Source organism: Lygodium microphyllum, chromosome 13 (assembly GCF_053477565.2).
Source record: "Lygodium microphyllum isolate KBCC chromosome 13, Lygodium_microphyllum_v1.1.10, whole genome shotgun sequence".
Classification (NCBI taxonomy): Eukaryota; Viridiplantae; Streptophyta; class Polypodiopsida; order Schizaeales; family Lygodiaceae; genus Lygodium; species Lygodium microphyllum.
The window spans coordinates 80,454,842-80,473,300 of record NC_141147.1 but is presented as its reverse complement, the minus strand read 5'-3'; the positions used below and the strand labels follow the sequence as shown (position 1 = coordinate 80,473,300).

Genomic DNA, 18,459 nt, shown 5'->3' with positions numbered 1-18,459 from the left:
AAAACTTTATTTATAGAAATGAAGCTTAAGGATAGATTATCAAAGCCCTATGATGCTTGTCAGCATCGCAGCATATGCAGGCAGATTGAGCAGTATGAACAACAGAGGCGTAGATTTGACCAGCAATTTGTTGCAGGTGCAATGCTGGGATTAATAGGTGACAATGTCAAGCCTTGGGTTGACAAGGAGGAGTGCCCTGAATCAGGGAAGATTTCTTCGGAAGAAGATACGAGCGGAAATGGCCCAGGAAGAGAGATTCAGGTCCTCCATTGAAGGTGGGTAGCTGTGGAGGTAGGTGAGAGATTCATGGGAAAGTGGAGGGAGCCTGAAATTCAAACTGGAATGACTCAATCAGTGGTGGCTGAATGACTTACTAACTTGAAACCCGCTTTGATATCATGTTAAAATATTGAGAATACATGCTATGGAGGATCACTGATGAGCAAATAGACAATCATAATGAGGCATAAGCATTGACAAAGAAGAACAACTAATATTATCCAAGCATAATGCAAGTACAAATGAATGATAATGACTGATGGAATGAGTGTGGGGATGAGTGCCTTTAATAGGCTTACAGTAGGTGGTATTGGTAGGTGGAAAAAAGTGAAAAGGGACCATGGTAATCACCAACTGTGGTTTTAATAAACCATGCATACATGACCTAGTCCAATGCTTTATTTGTAGTCTATTTCTTTGCCTTGTTTGTTCCAAACAAAGAGGCTATGGTGGATGTGATTGCAAATTTCTCAACATAGTTGAGCTTCAATTGCATGCCTTGGAAGCTCCTCATGTGGTCAAGTTGTGCCAACACTCTCCCTGCAGCCCATGCTCGTGATTTGCGGCACAATTCACGCTAAAGGCCATGCTCTTAACCTACATAACTCTGAAGTTTCATAAAGCATACTTAAGTTACCTAAGTCATTAACAAAGGCATATACCATGCCCCCTGCTCAAACCAAGTGGACTTTTCAAACTAAGTGACATCCAAGAAAAATGAACTTAAAGAGTCAGTGATTTATGTCTTGTAACCTATCCTGAAGCTCCTTTAGACCAAGTATGCAGATCTACATGATCCACAACATCTCCATTTTCACACTGTAAACATAAAATCCCATGACATTGTAAATACGTATGACGGTTATCTTCTTTTTTTAAAATTTTTTCTTAAATAACTAAATTATAGCAAAAAAATATGTTAAAATTTATTGAAAAGTAATAGTTGAAAGTACAAATATAACATTTGGCTTACATACTTAGCATAAACTTACAATTAATCAAATAAAACTTAAAAGAAAAATTAAGAAAATATAATAAGTTATAAGAAAATGTAATTTATTAAGAAAATTAATTTCTTTTGATTAATTAGTTAAATTAGCAAGAAATCTCTAAAAAGTAAAGAAAAAGTAGGTTTTGATTCTATAAAGTTGTTGTCAAATTTTAAAATGATTAAACTCCTAAGTAGACTTTTCATTTATATTTCAATTAAATAGTCTAAAAAATGAGTATTTTTATAGCACTAGCCTAAAAACTATATTGAAAAGTAAATTCCTTATAAATTATATACATATCATTTTCAATAGTTAGTGAAATGTGTCTAGTAAATTTTTTTCCCTTAATCTCTAATAAATTAAAAATAAATAAAAGTACCTTTATATGAAAAATGTGTGTTCACATGTATAGAAGCTAAACTCAAGTTGTGAGTCTATTACTATTTGAATGAAAATGATTAAATTTCCATTGAAAAATTCATCTTAATCCTTGTCTAGAAAAGGCAATTTATTCAAGTATATTGCTCAACTAATTTTTCATTATAATAATGATTTTATTTATATATGTGCCTTCGAAAATCGAATGGGATTGAGGCATTGTGCTATCCCCAAGGCTATGCCTAAGATACACTTCGCTCAAAGTTATAAATAAACCATATAAGGTAGTAGACTATCATCTAGGTACATATGGTCCTTCGTATAGGAAGATTCTCCCTTACAATAGACAAGAACGAACAAGGCTTTGGTTAGAGGATATAATCTTAATTCTAGTCCTTTGATAGGGAAGGAAATGTATATATGAGTCTAACATGGCTTATCATTAGAAGGTCTTAGATGGATAGGGTAAGGTGTGGCAAATTGATTTTTGGGTTTGTTTGCTCTTTAGAGTAGTTGTAACTATGAAAATAATATAAATACATTTTCTTCAAAAAGATTGTTTTTGTGTTTATATATTTAAGAATGCAAGGTAGGCCTAGGGAATGCCTAGCCACCTACGTCCACACACTTGTGACTAGTATAGATAGCTAGGGTCCTAGATGACTACAAAACTACCCTCCCTATGATTTAGGGCCAAGTACATTTCATTGTGCATCAACTTGAAATAAGTAGACTTTATTTTGCATTTCACATTACAAATGGTCAATGTATAAAATATATAATGAATTCAAAAGAGAAGCCATTTTTCAAAAATAAGTTTTGAACACTTGACTTGCATGCTTTTGTTTTGACTTTGACTTGACTTTTCATCCTTTTGTTGGGATAAGTGTACAAAGATCAAGGAATTGGAAATTACTTCTATTATTTCAAAAGCTTCAATCTCCTTGATTAACTACCTCTCACATAGTCCTCTCATGCTTCAATCTAAAATAATCATGTCTCCTTTCTTCCTACCATGAAAGAAAAGAACACAAGGCTAGTATCTGCAAGATGTAGTGAACTTACTTACCTTCATATGTTATAGTCTAGATATTGAAGGCTCAATGACAACTCCTTGATCCAAGTGTTTGCTCCAAGATCCACAACTCAACTCCTTCACATTTGCCTCAAGCATGTCACCATTGATGAGAGCTGAACATAGAGGATAAGGAGGAGGATTGGGTGAAGGTGGTAGGTTTGAGGGTAGCAAGAGGTTGTGGTTTTGTTATATTGATTTGGAGATGAGATTGGGCAACTTCTTTAGGATTGTGCTCAAGTTTTTCTTACTTGATTTGATCTAGCTAATGCATGGATTTGTTATAAATGGAGGTTAGGGTTTTTGGGAAAGAAAGAATGGAAATTTTTTAAAAAGGACTGAAATGATATATACCACCATTTTACTTCTCGATCTTAGGGGACGAGTCAAGAAATGTGGGGGTAAATGGAGAAGAGGGACTATTCCCCATGGCTTTTCAAGCATGTTTTGAGAACCTATAGTAGCTTGGGATAGTTTGGAAGTATTCTTGGCAAGACAATATGGACCTATAGGTTGGTTGAGGGCTATAGTGTGAGGCAACCTATAGTACTCTCTAGTTTGGCTTTAGCTTGGGTGTCAAAGTGTTTGTGGAAGCCTTAGTTTGCACTTGGAAAAATAGTTTGTGGCTAGAGTTGGCTCTTTGGGGATCCAAAGATAACAATTACACTGGTAATATCCTTGCACTTCTAAGAGATCTTTGGGTACACACCAATGTGAGGTCTTATTATAGGTGAGCTTACACGATACCTCTTTTGATGCATTGGCATTCTATGCATGGGCTTAGTGGCCTCATAAGGTCATGTTGGGTGTTCATGTGGGTCCAAGATTCAGGTTGCCATTGAAGATATATAGGCTTTTAGGACTCGGAAGGTCATTTTGGACGAGGTGATTCGAGAAAATCACAAAAAAATATTTGTCTAAAACTTTGTTGATTTTTTGTACATTTGGAGGTTTGAAATAAAGAAGAGGGTGGGAACAACCTCTTGGGAAATCCAAGAAATCACTGGATGGAAATATTTCATGGACCGGTTTACCAAGGGGGGGTGAAGAGTAAATATCAATGGAGGAAAGTGAAGAGAAAATGTGTTTAATGTGAAAAGAAAAGACATGAAAAGGATTTGGAGCCATCCAAGGGGCATGTGAGGCTCATAATGTCATGGATTTGGAGCCTTATGATAATTCAAACAAATGGGACCCTTCTTGGAAAGCATTAATGGAAGAAAAATCAGGCACATGGTTTTGTAAGATTTTTTAAAAATACTTCCACTTCGATCCAAAAAAAAATTTAACATAAAAGTTGTAGATCATGAGTTGAAATTTTGACTGGTATTTTTTTATAATTTTTTTGAGCCACGAGTCAGGAAATATGACCAAAATGGTGGATGCCAACATTTTCCAACTGCGGTGGAGACCACCTCCCAATTTTATACACACCTACACTTTCTTATCCACACTTAATACTTCCGTAAAACATCATTCATTAGAATCCCAACCCTTTCCCCTCTCTTCTCCTCTCTCTCAAGCTAATAAACCATTAGAATTCCCCTCTTAAATCACCCTCAAATCATCCTTAATTGTAGTAGTAATGTATGAATTCTCACTATTCGCTCTCCATTATTGCTAGATATGATCTTATTTTATGAAGATTCTCTATATTTTTTTATAGGAGAGATCTTGGACTCAAGCTATGGGGGAGAGAATGGAGAAAACACACCTATGAAGGAACTTGATTAAGTACAAAATTTGTCAACAAAACATCTAGATTTAAACACCCTCAAGGCCTATATAAAAAGACATTCCCCTTTGTAATTTTCAACAGAGAGCCAAGAGGCATTCTTCAGCCCTATTGAGCCTTCCCCATTCTCTCTCATGAGCTCATGCAGTTCATTTCCTTACTATAGCTTATGCATGCTCTATAGTGTAATAAGCCCATGCTATTGGTGTCCATATTGTGTATATTGGTTATGTCTTGAGGGTTCTCCATCTCTTGTGCCCTCTTAAGTTTTATTGATTCATCTATTTTTTTAGTTCTCTCTCTCTCTCTCTCTCTCTCTCTCTCTTAGTTTTCCTCTCTTCTCCCTCACAAGCTCCTCTCCCTCTTGCATAGCATCCTAGTCCTCTCTTCCATGACTAGGTGGTGCCCTTACCTCATTCACTTTGTGGCAGAAGGGAGTTTGGCATAGTAAAGAGGCTGCCATACCGAATTTCGTTCGTCAAAGGGGACAAGATAGGAGGAAAGAAGACTTCAGTCAAATTCAGAGTCATGAATTTAGGTATCCATAAGTGTCTACTCGGGATGGATTGGCTTAAGCCCAACGACGCCCATATCCACTGTGGAAAGGGTCAAGTTTCCTTTCGAAACTCTGAAAGGGAATTTGTCACAACTCAAGGTGAGGCAGGAGTGCCAAGAATCCAATTAGCCAAAGTATCTCGGATCATAAAAGGAGTCAGAAAAGGATTACCCGTTTACCTGATCAAACTCAACAAGTTAGATCAAAAGCAAGAGTCTCATGAAGGACCTTCTTGGCTAAAGGAATACGCTGACGTGTTCCCTGAGGAATTGATTGAACTTCTGCCTCAAAGAGAAGTAGATCATGAGATTAGGCTAGTGCCTGGAGCTGCACCAATTGCAAAAAGACCTTATAGAATGTCCATACCGGAAGCAATTGAGTTGAAGGAACAACTCAAGCAACTGTTAGATCAGGGTTACATCCAGCCTAGCAACTCACCGTGGGGAGATCCAGTACTATTCCAGAAAAAGAAAGATGGGACACTTCGACTATGTATTGATTATCGAGGGTTGAATCAATCAACAGTCAAGAACAAGTATCCTATTCCTAGAATAGATGAGCTTCTTGATCGTCTTCAAGGTGCAAAGATCTTCTCCAAGATTGATCTCAGGTCAGGTTACTATCAGATAAGAATCAAGGAAGAAGATATTCCAAAGATGGCCTTCAATACAAGATATGGGCACTTTGAGTTCCTGGTTATGTCATTCCGGCTTACAAATGCACCTGCCACCTTCAATAGATTAATGCAAGATATCTTTAGACCATATCTTGATGATTTCGTACTTGTCTTCTTCAATGACACTTTAGTCTATTCTAAACAGGAATAAGATCATGAACCTCAACTTCGAATTGTCCTTGAGACAATGAGGTCTCATAAGCTATATGCAAAAATGAAGAAGTGTGCATTCTTCAAGCGTCAGATTGAATATTTGGGATTCATAGTATCATCAGAAGGAATATCAGTAGACCCAGCCAAGGTCAGAGATGTGCTTAAATGGCCAATACCAGTATCCATCAAAGAGATATGTAGCTCTCTTGGATTGACAGGATGGTATAGGGTCTTCATCAAAAACGATGCTTTGATTGCAGCACCTCTTACAGACTTACTAAAGAAGTAGACTTCCATTACATGGTCAACTTTCGAACAAAATAGCTTCGACAAATTGAAGCAAAGTTTGGTATCATCACCTATTCTAAAACTTCCTGACCTCAATAAGGAGTTTGAGGTAGTAACTGATGCTAGCATTCTGGCCTTGGGGTGTGTACTTATACAGAAAGGTCATCCAGTAGCATACTCTTCAAGGAAATTGAAGAGTCATGAAAAGAATTATGCCACGCATGATCTGGAATTACTAGCTGTCATCCATGCTCTAAAGCTTTGGAGATACTACCTGTTGGGTAACAAGTTTACTCTAGTAACCGATCATAAGAGTCTCAAATGGATTTTTACCCAGAACGAGCTCAACATGAGACAACGTCGATGGATTGAAGTATTGGAGGAATATGATTTTGAAATCAAGTACCGACCAGGGAAGGAGAATGTAGTTGCCGATGCACTCAGTCGCAAGGCATTCCTAAATTCCCTAATCTTGCAGAATCCATCAATGGCCAGATCTCTGGCTACAAAAGTATCTATGCCAAACAACCCTATACTTGAACTAGCTAGAGAGGAAGCATGCCATGATTTGGCATACCAAACAATGATAAAGGAAATATCTACCAAGGAGCAGAATCAGAAGTTGCAAGCTAAGTATCAGGAATTTTCCATTGATAATGGTCTTGTCTACTACAGAACAAGGCTGTGTATACCAACAAGCCAATCACTTAAGCAGAAGATATTATGGGAAGCTCATGATTCTCCTTTTGCAGGACATCCTGGCTATGCTAAGACTCTTAATGCAGTTAGGAAGAGCTACCATTGGGAGAGGCTTAAAGGTGACATTCTCAAATATGTCATTGAGTGTTTGTCTTGCCAACGTATCAAAGCTGAACATGTCATGATGCCAGGGAAACTGCAACCACTTGACATTCCCAAAATGAAATGGGAATTCATCAGTATGGATTTTGTTGTGGGCTTACCCTAAGTCCAAGGAGGATACAATTCCATTATGGTTGTGGTTGACATGCTTACCAAGGTTGCACACCTGATTCCAGTAAAGACAAACTATAAATCCTCCGACATTGCAAGATTGTTTATCAAGGAGATATTCAAGCTACATGGGTTACCTAGAAGAATCATTAGTGATCGAGATTCTCTCTTCACATCACACTTCTGGAGAGCTATCTTTGAAGCTATTGGGACTCAACTCTGTTTTAGCACCGCCTACCATCCCCAAACGGATGGCCAAACAGAGCGAGTAAATCAAGTCATCGAGGATATGCTTAGGGCATACTGCTGTCGAGAGCCGAAGAGGTGGATTCAATACTTGCCTTTGGTTGAATTTGCCTACAATGCTTCTTACCAGCAGAGCATTCAAATGACCCCTTTTCAAGCATTATATGGTCATGATTGCAGAAATCCCCTAAACTTTTCTGATCCAACCCTAAGAGTTGAAGCGTCAAGACAGATGTTGGAAGACATGGATGATCAAATAAATTCAATAAGACAAGACATACAAGCGGCCAAGGATAGACAAAAGGCATATGCAGATTTGAAACGTCAAGAAAGAGTCTTCGAAGAAGGAGACATGGTCTTCATTCGGGTACGCCCTAAAAAGAGTTCTCTATCCCTAGGAGAATGCAAGAAGCTAAGTCCAAGATATTGTGGGCCGTACAAAATCCTCAAATGCCTAGGACCCAATGCTTATAGATTGCAACTCCCAGAGAACCTAAAGGTTCACAATGTATTCCATATCAGCCTATTGAAAAAGTATGTACCCAACCCTAATCATGTACTTGATGACCAACAAATTGTAATGCCTAGTCAAGGAGTCCTTGAACTAAGGCCAGATAGGATCTTAGATGTTAGGGAGAGATAGTTAAGATCTAGAACCTTAAGAGAATGCCTCGTCCAATGGAAAGATTATTCCGAAGAGGATGCCACCTGGGTAGATGAAGGCGCTCTCATCCATCAGTATCCCCGGTTTATCTCGAGATGAGGACATCTCGATTCTTCTAAGGGGGGGAGAATGTAACGTTCTAAAATTTTTTTTTCTTCGCGTGGACTACCTCTTATAGGAAATAAGGGATAATGATATAGCAATTTTTTTTTCTTCCTTCTTTTCTAAGGATAATGGGAATTTTTTTTTTCCCCTTATCCCCCCAGCTGACTGACGAGCTGGAGGGGGAGGGAAATAGAAGTAGTGATTAAGCTCCTTGGTGGAGCTTGGAGTGAGGGGGAAGGCATGCGTGATGCCACGTAGGGGAGGGAGGACCCCCCTCCCCTCCCCTATTTAAATCAGGGCAGTAGGCTGAAGGGGGGCCGCCGTAGATCAAGAGGACGCTGTTAGCCATGAGGGAGAGGGGAAGGAGATACGTGAGGACGAGGGGAGAGGGCGCTGCCGCTTGAAGACTGAGAAGGGACGACTCGCTGTTGCTGGCCGCCTCAGTAGTGGATAGGTGAAGCCGTCGAGGGAGGGAGGAGCCGCCTCTAGTTCGCCATCAAGACTGACGGTCATAACCACCCCCCCAAGCTTCTGGAAGCTTGGAAGCTTCCAAAGGGGGGGCCTCTTTAACCCCCCTTCCTATACCCTACTACCCCCTCCCCCCCCCGCCCCCCCCAGTTTTAAATTCCTTTAAGCCCCCTTTCCCCCCCTTGCGTACTTAAACAAAGGGATTCTTACCCCGGGAAACAAAGCCTTTCCCTTGCCTTTCCCCCTTTCCCCCCCCCCCCGGTTTTAAAAATCCCCTTAGCCCCTTTCCATGGTTTTTGGGAACCACCCCCCCCCCCCCCCCCCCCCCCCCCCCCCCCCCCCCCCATGTTTTAAATTCCCTTTTCCCCCCAAAACAACTCAGACCTTAAAAGGTCTTATCCCCCCCCGTATTGGATTGGAGATTTTTCCCCATAAAAGGGTTTTTGACCTTAAAGGTCTTATCTTCCCAGTTTTTATTTCCCCCTTAGGGCCCTTGCTCATTATAACCCTTGGACTAACCCCTTAGATCTTCTCCTAAGGCCTCGTTAGGCCCCCTTTTTTCAATAACCTTTAAGGCTACTTTCCCCCCTTGGAGTTCCTCCCTTAGAATTCTGTAAGGCCCTTTTTCCCCAAGAGAATTTGTCCTTATTCTTTCCTTCAAACTCGCAAAATGCCTTGGAGTTTTGTTCTTCTTCCCCCACTTGTAAAAGGGAAGAGAGTGCTAAGTGTTTTTCCGAAGGAAGGGTAAAGCTGCTTCCACGTTCAACGGACTACAATTGCGATGCCTCCTAAGAAAGTCCAAGGCATAGCTGCGGGAGGGTCATCTCCCGGTATCCATGTGGATATCTCACCCCAAAACCAGGTTTTTCTTCTTGGCTTTAATTCCGTTTTAAGTCAATCATGCAAAAGGGAAATTGTTAGGGATAGGATATATTTGTCCGAGTTATTTATAATGAAGGATTTTAGCTTATTTGAATGAATGATAATGTATAGAACTTAGTTTCCTTCGAATTGCATCAAGCATTATAAATTACGAGCAGATTATCCATTTACTATAGTAGTATATTTTAGTTAAATCCTAAAGATATAGAAATTATATCTTGCACCATTAGTCTTATTCCTTTCACAACGAATCATTGTAAATGATTAAATTCATGAAAGGTTTCTTTCGTTGCTCAAATTACTAGGAAGTTATCATTGCTATTTGCACATCGTAGCAAGGGAAATGTTTGTTATTTGGCATGAGTTCATCTGCAAAAAGGAAGTTTAAATTGAACTGTATTGACTGAAAAGTAAATTGTCACAAGGATAGCAAAACTGTGACAAGACGACTAATATTACCTTCCAAAAAATATCCAAACCAATCTAAACATAGAAATATTCATACCCTAAGCACTTGACTATTTTCCTTATTGTAGGGTCAAACAAATTCGTAAAGATAAAGAACTAGGGCTGTCCCCGAGATCCTTAAAAAGAAACCCTAGGCCGATATACGTCAGCTTAAAGGATCTAAAATGGATTACTCCATCACAGGACTTGCGCAGCAAGTACGAAATCATTTAGTCTTGTGATTGATTCACAAGGAGAAAGGGTAAAAACCCTCATCAAGGATGGCAGATCCCTACACAAGTTATCTTGCAAAAGGACATATTTTTGGATATCCTTCTAAATAAGGAAAGTTGTAAACCGGAAACTAGCATATCTAAGGAACTTTAGGGTAGGGTTGACCAAGTTGGGTTAATAAGGTACACCCTACACCGGAATGTAAAGGATCTTGCAAATTTACAAGACACCTTGGGAGCGAGTGTTGATACACTCAAAAGGAAAGAACACTTCCTTAGCAGTTTGCCAAACAACACAGTTGATTAATGGAAATGTTTGTGCTTGCTAGAGATTTTAGGGCTCTGTTTGAATTATGAATTACAAATTAAATGAGTACCTATACTTCAGGTTAAAGGCCTGAAGGAAGAGGCAGTTTCAGTTACCCCCGACTACCTGCCTAACCCTAATCAAGGGGGTTGTTGACCGTGCTGGGAACGTGGACCGAACCCGCCGCGAGAGGTCTCTCCGTTGAGTTCTACTTGGAGCAGGAGGACACTTGGGTGCCAGGGGGGCTCTGGCCGTAAATCCCTCGCCTTCCGGGTCCTGCACAAGAGGCTAACGTGACTCAGGATTGGATCTCGAGGCCCGCATACTAGTTTACGGGCGGAAGCTTGGAATAGTGATCCCTGAGAATCACTGGATAGCCTTCGGGCGGATTATGGACAAGCCTACGGGCGGAACTCCTTGTATTTCAAAAATAAAATAATGAAATGTTAAAAAAAAAAGAACTTGCTTGATATTGTTTTTCTGTGTCACGTGATAAGCTTACGTGAAGGAACCAGTGCTTAACAGGATTAGTTGAAGAAGCTGATTGTTATATGTCAAATTAATGTGTTAGATAATTACATAACTAAAACAAACCGAGGAAAGTGCGGAGGATGGGCCATGGGTCCGTCCTACGGTTGGGTGGTCCCGGTTAGCTGAGAACTTTTCTCAAAAATCTCGAAGAACAGCGGGATGATCATCATCATCAAAACGAATAACGAGAGCGATGACCTAGAGTTACGTCTTACCCGATTTACGCTATTTTAGGGGAAAGGAATGGGACTATGCCTTATGGCAGAGAGGTTGAGCTTTGCATCCCTCTCGTTTCCCATTCTCCTTGAACCAAGGGCAGCGTGAATCCGCTTCGGACTTGGCATTTCTGCGTAAAGTAGTTCGCTCGGATCTGACGCTAGTTGCTGTTAGCTAATGACCAATCAGGAAAACCCTAATTCCGGTCGATCCTAAGTGGGAACGGCCAGGATACTTCCGCTACGTGGCATACGTTGGAAGACCTAGATCGCAAAACCCGTAACATTCCATGGGAGTGCCGGGCGGAGTTTTCTAGACATCCTTTCCGATGGACTGCTAAGACGTGTCCTGAATGATACTAGTGGACACGTTACAAAAAATGGTTGGGTAGGCATTGCCCCCTCCACAAAGAAAAGGGTCAGTCTCCCACCCCAACATTAAAAAATAGAAAAAACAAGGGGTATCCAAGGTCTCCTCGGGCATCTTCAATGCCTTGCAAGGGTCCCTAGGCATCCTCTATTTTTTAAATTTTTTTCTAAAAGGTAAGGAGAGTCCCTATAAGTTTTTAAAACAAAAAAACTAGGTAGGAGGGCTTGCCATGTCCAACAAAAAGAGATAAAAAAAGGGGTGCCACCCCCCTTAGCCTTTGACATTGGCATGTAAGCCTATGGGGATAGGGGGGCTTTGCCCTTCGTTACATTGAAGGGGCTTATGGTGGGGATCTTACCCCTCCCCATTGTGTGTGTGTGTTGGCGGGAGCTGGGGGGTAGGGAGGAGGTGGAGGGGAGGGGGAGCTTTCCCCCTTCCTCTCCCCTTCTCAAAGAAGGGGTGTATGGAGGGGGGCTCTTCCTCCCTTAGAAAATAGCATCAGCAACCCATTTTCTCGAAATACAAGATGTATGTATACGAATTTTCGAGTAAGTGATATTTATTTAGTTTTTATGATGAATCATTAGTGTATATAATGGAAAGATGATTGCAAATGATTGAAATATGTTTACTGATATCAGCAATTTTAGAAATTTATTCATTTTTTCTTTTTTATATTAAAAATAATAAATTCACAAAACTCGAAACATGATATTTAATGAAAAAATGGGGTTGTTCTTGGATTTTGGGGCTCAAAGTATGTTTGTATGGTATGAAATTGAATATGTTGATAGATTACACTTTATATAAGTCATAAAAATTAAAAACTAAAAAAATTAATGTTAAAATAAATAGAAAAATTCATAAAAAATAGTCAATAAAGAGAGAAAATTAGAAAAAATTAGTTTTTGTATGTTTAAATTTATAAAAAACTAAAAAATATGTGTGAATTTATAATGAAGGTGAAGCATGGGGGTTTGCCTTTATTTATATGTTAAAGTGTGTGTTTAGAGCTCATTTCTATGGAAAGTTATCATGAAATCTCCCTATATTAGTATGAGCAAGTAAAATGCCAATAGTAGGGGGTGTGGGGCTAAAATGGAAAGATATTTGATTAAGTTATTGGTTTCTTTGCATATCTTAACTTATAGGCCATGGTTCATTTAAGTTTTGAAGGGTTCAGTAGTAGGGTTAGCTAGGTTGTGTTGTTCCTTACCAATACCACGCTATCGGAGCGTTTGCAATCGAAAGTCTACCACCGTGGGGGTAAGAGACAACAGGGTGAAGGGAGATTCAAGGAGTGGAGTAGATGGAAGAGAAGGGGTTGAAAGAAAGAGAAGATATGAAAGAATACTCATAGAAAGAAATAGAAGACGTAGAATAACACTCACAGAATTGAAGCCTGTCAGTTTATTTCTCCATTATGAGAAGACAAATCTCCTATACACAAAAATGTACATACAATAATACCTTCCTCTATGCTACTCAGACCGCCAATCTAATGCTTTCATTGGCTCTGAAAGGGGGGTAAAATACTAGCATACCTGGCCATAATTCTACTAGATCACTCCTTCTTTATCTCCCACTTCGAAGTGTTGTTCACTGCCTAAAAACAACGATCGCGATGCGCGTGATTTTGTCCATTTATCTTTTTTCATAAAATCCTCACAGATGGCTAAAAGCTACATGCTTCATTTTGCATGTCATCCTAATCTAGAAGTTGTCTATAGTTTTTGGATTTTTACAAGAGATAATATCTATAATATCATAACTTGGCTATATTTGTCCAAAAAACTAATATGTTTGAACCATGGACACTAACACTAATGTCTAAAATGGCATTGGCTCTCTAGATCAATAAGAAAGCCACACTTTAGAGTTTTTCACATGGTGTGAGCGTAGTGGCTCGACAATGCTAGTAGAAAGAAATCATGAGAAGATTGTTTGTGCACTTCACATTTACTAGTTTTTAGTTAAGTTATTTGAGCATGGAGTCCCATACACTTTACCTATGTAATTTAGATATGGTATTAGAAGATAAATTCCTTGATGAATGGTAATTGTACTAGTTTTTAGTTAAGTTATTTGAGCATGTAGTTCCATATCCTTTACCTATGTAATTTAGATATGGTATTAGAAGATAAATTCCTTGATGCATGGTAATTGTATGTCTAGATGATGACCAACATTGAGAGTGTAAGATTCCCCTTTACTATAGGGGTAGTTTGATATCTTGGAAAAATCGATGAAGTATATAGTCTCATGGATTGTTACATTTATATTATGATAGAACTGTATTACCTCCATATTCTATGTATAAGACAGTGCATCCTAGGGCTAATCCTCAGGGTGTAGGAGAGCCTTAGGAGCCGCAGCACTCTACTCTATCTCTTTGTGTATGTGAATTGAGGTACTAGATACATGTATGTTTGGATACTCTCTCTCTTGGAGTTGGGAGGGAAAAATCATTGGACTATAATCGATACAAATGCGTGTTTTATTTAGAGTAGTGTATAATCGCTAGATGTTCCTGATTGTTTCCAGGCCATGAGGGTGGTTTGGTGAGCATAGGAGACCCAACTAAAGCCCTAGAGACAGTATCAAACTAGTTTACATCCCAATGTAAAGTTTTTTCTATGTATACATAATTTATAAATCTCCAAATCTTTAAAAAAGAGAGGAATATCGTAGTTAATTTAATAATAGACTAGGAAAAGTGAGACGTATGAAAATAGAAAAATAAAAGAGAGAAGGAAAAAAAATTGGATGTATACATCACATGGAAGAGTTATTGGAGTATTTCCTTAAAATATGCAAAGGCATGTATGTCCAAGCTTACTCCACCTCCTTTTTTCATTTTCAAAGATCTTAGCTCCAAGTGTATGTCAAATTTGATTTTTTTATAGAAGATATCCTCATATCTCCTTGTCTTCATGTTAACTTCGTTGTGTACTTGGTCTATTTTCTTAAATGTGAGGAGACTCTTATGCACCACTCCAAGGTTTCTTAATGACATGTGGCTCGCATCCAAATCTATCCAAGCCCAAGGTTAGAATTATTATAGATAAATATTTCCAAAGAGGATTATATGAGAGGGGTATTAAGTGTCAGTTGACCGCCCCCTACACCCCCCCAGAATGGTTTGGCTGAGCGAATGAATAGAACCATCCAGGAGCATGTACGCAGTATGCTTAGCCATGCAGGCCTACCACAGAGCTTTTGGGCTAAGGCAGTTAGTATAGCTGTGCATGTCATAAACAGATCACCCTCTAGTGGTTTGGAGTTCCAGGTTGCAAAGGAGGTATGGACTGGAAAACCTCCCTCTTATGCGCATCTCAGTGTCTTTGGATGTGAGGCATTTTGCCATGTGCCCAGGGACAAGAGAAGTAAGCTGGATCCCAAGAGTGTCAAATGCATTTTCCTTGGTTATGGGGATGCAGGCGAGATCGGTTACTGTCTCTGGGATCCGTAGGTGCGAAAAGTCATCCGCAATCATGATGTAGTCTTCCATGAAGACAAAATGCATAGGCAGCTTGAGAGAGTTGTTGAGATTCGCAGGGTCATATTTCAGAAGGAGCTGAGAGCTCCCGCACAGCTAGTTGGACAACCTATAGCTGTAGCAGATGCTCATGGTCAGGGTGTTGGACAGGCAACTGGGCAGGCCGTAGAGCTTGCCGTGAGACGGTCTATTAGAAATAGACGTCCATCTGATAGATTTCAGCCCTCGATGCATTATGTCTTGGTTACAGATGCAGCAGAGCCTTTCACCTATGATGAGGCTACGCGTAGGGGTGACAATCACTCCTGGGAGAGGGCTATGCAGTCTGAGATAGACTCCCTACATAAAAATGACACTTGGGATTTGGTTTTCTTACCTACGGGCAAGAAGGCTTTGCCATGCAAGTGGGTATACAAGCTAAAAAGTACCCCTGGACACCCCAAGCCGGCATACAAGGCTAGATTGGTAGCAAAGGGTTTTAAGTAGGAGTATGGTGTGGACTTTGACGAGGTCTTTTCTCCTGTGGTTAAGATGACCACCCTGCGCTTAGTCTTGGCTTTGGTTGCTCAGCTTGACTTGGATTTATACCAGATGGATATCAAGACGGCTTTCTTGCATGGGGACTTGCATGATGAGATTTATATGGAGAAGCCTAAGGGCTTTGCAGAACTTGGCAGGAAACACCTAGTATGCAAATTGAAGAAAAGTCTTTATGGATTGAAACAGGCACCTAGGGAGTGGTATCATAAGTTTGATGCCTTTATGCAGTCACAGGGCTACAGCTAGAGTGCTATGGATCCATGTCTGTACACGAAGAAAGCCCATGATGGTTCTTTATTGATTTTGGTACTCTATGTGGATGATATGCTGATAGTAGGGAAAGCTCATGATGAGCTAGATGCTCTTAAGGCTCAGCTCAAGAAGAGCTTTGAGATGAAAGATATGGGATAGGCCGCTCATATACTTGGTATGCACATTAGATGCGACAGGCATCAGGGACTCCTCTGCTTGTCACAGAGGGAGTACATTCAAAAAGTCCTTGAGCACTTTCGCATGCAGGATGTAAAGCCTATTGGTTGTCCATTGCCTGTGAAGGTATCACAGGCTGATTGTCTGTAGACAGATGAGCAGAGGACCGAGATGGCCAAGATTCCCTATGCAACTGCAGTGGGTAGTCTTATGTATGCCATGATAGCCACTAGTCCAGATATTGCCTTTGTAGTTGGTGTTGTGGCACGCTATATGGCTACACCTGGCAAGAAGCATTGGGATGTTGTGAAGGGTATCATGAGGTACCTGAAGGGCACTGCAGATATGTGCATATGCTATGGTAGCCAGGATACAGGAGTCGTGGGGTACACTTACTCTGATTATGCAAGACATGCAGATAGGAGAAAGTCCACTTTTGGCTATGTATTCACCTATGCACGACCCTTTCTACTACAGAGGCCGAGTATGTTGCTGCCACTGAGGCTTGCAAGGAGGCCATTTGGTTGGGTCGTTTAGTTGCTGACCTTGGTATTGATGCTATCCCTACACTGTATTCGGATTCTATGAGTGCTATTCAGTTAGCCAAGAATCCGGTCTTCCATGCAAAGACGAAACACATTAAGGTGAGATATCACTTCATAAGTAGGGTCGTTGAGGACAAGGCTATTGATCTTTTCAAGATCTCAACTGACCAGAATCCTGCAGATCTGCTCACAAAAAGCCTCTCTACATAGCGCTTTGCCTTCCTCAGGAGGTTGATGGGCGTGGGATGAGATGACGTCTTTCCTCATCCTATTGTACATGTGTACATGTTGTACTATCTTTTTCTTTTTCTTTTCACTCCTCACTAGGGTAGATTCGCCTTTAAGTGGGAGGTTGTTGGGGGTAAAGGCGCCTCTACCTAGCCGCTCGTGTGTTACTACACTGACAGTCATCGCCATTGCACACTGCAGGTGGCGAGCGCCCATCACCGTCACTTTATTCTTTATTCTTTTAGTGACAGTTTGAATAAAAGAAGGACCGATCACACATTGTGACTGTGGGAGTTTCCATTTCTAGTCTCTCCCTTTCTTGCTCTTGCTCTCCCACCATAGCTCTCGAGTCCAACCTTCGATCCGTCACTTCCTTTCAGTTGAACCTTTGCTTTGGACTATCCTCATGTGACTTGCTCTTTATGTTATACCTTGCATGAAATTGAAGCTATTTCCATAGCAGCAGGTGGCAGTCTATTGGATGTTGCAGTGGGAATTAAGCACCTCCTTGCATTACTCACTTCAGAGGTGGCCCTTTTTGTGATGAACCAAGCATAGGAAAAACTGTGATAGTCATTCATCTCATCTTGAAGACAGAAGGCACACTTGCTTGTGCAAGCACAAATTGGGTGACATGTAAAATGTTCAAAATTACTAGTGGAATATATATATGATGATCATGAAATGTATAAGAAATTGGTTGGGATACATGGCATTGCTCAAACACTTGATGTATAGGATGTGCAATAGGGAATCAATGGTAATGATGTAGAACTTGAGCAAAGAATCCAAGAGTTTGGACCCAACAAATATAATGAGAAACCTTCTCGAGGGCTTTGGATGTTTGTGTTTGAAGCGTTCCAAGATGTAACTCTTATTTGTTTAGTGATATGCGATGTAATATCCTTGGCTATTGGTATTCCTACTGAGGGTATTAGACAAGGTTGCTATGATGGCGTCGGCATTCTTTTGAGTGTTTTGATGGTTGTATTTGTCACAGAAGCTAGTGATTATGGGTAGTCACTTCAGTTTTAGGACCTAGAGAGAGAAAAGAAGAAAATCAAAGTGCAAGTATTGCGTTCTGGTGAAAGAAAGACTGTATGGATTTATGATCTTGTAGTGGGATATATTGTAGTATTTTGGGGGGAGAGGAAGAGAGCTATGGTGTTGTCCTAAATAAGGAAGGGCAAAGAATCTATGACTAGTAAGGTATCTTCTTGCTTCATCTTCATTCATAGGGCTTTTCTTGATGCCTAAAGCCTGATTTTTGCTCCCATGATCTAGTGTACCACTTGGGACATCGAAATGTGTGATTTTCTTTATCTAAGGGTTGTTTTGGACTCTTCAAAATTGTCATAAATAAGGTAGCCCACAGTCCACTCAAATTGGGAGATCTTGCAAGTGATATAAGTGAATATATGTATTGGATATGGTCCCTAAGCAATAGGACAACCTTGGACATTCAATAGAGAGGCTTATGATTGGATTTATATGCATTTTGTAGCCCTGATTAAGGGCTAGAAAACACTGTTATAAATTGACAAGGCTAAAGTGTTTCTTTAGCTTTCACTACGAGGATACGGAGGTATAGCGACGATGCTTTCCGACGCAAAATAGCGGCGTTGCTATTTGTGTCGTAAATAACG

The 18,459-nt window shown here is 40.2% G+C and overlaps 1 pseudogene; it reads left to right on the top strand.

Annotated features, from left to right (window-relative positions):
- The first annotated feature begins 238 nt into the window (after positions 1-238).
- LOC148026825 (putative calcium-transporting ATPase 11, plasma membrane-type pseudogene) lies at positions 239-17,989 on the top strand (annotated as a pseudogene).
- Positions 17,990-18,459: the final 470 nt, after the last annotated feature.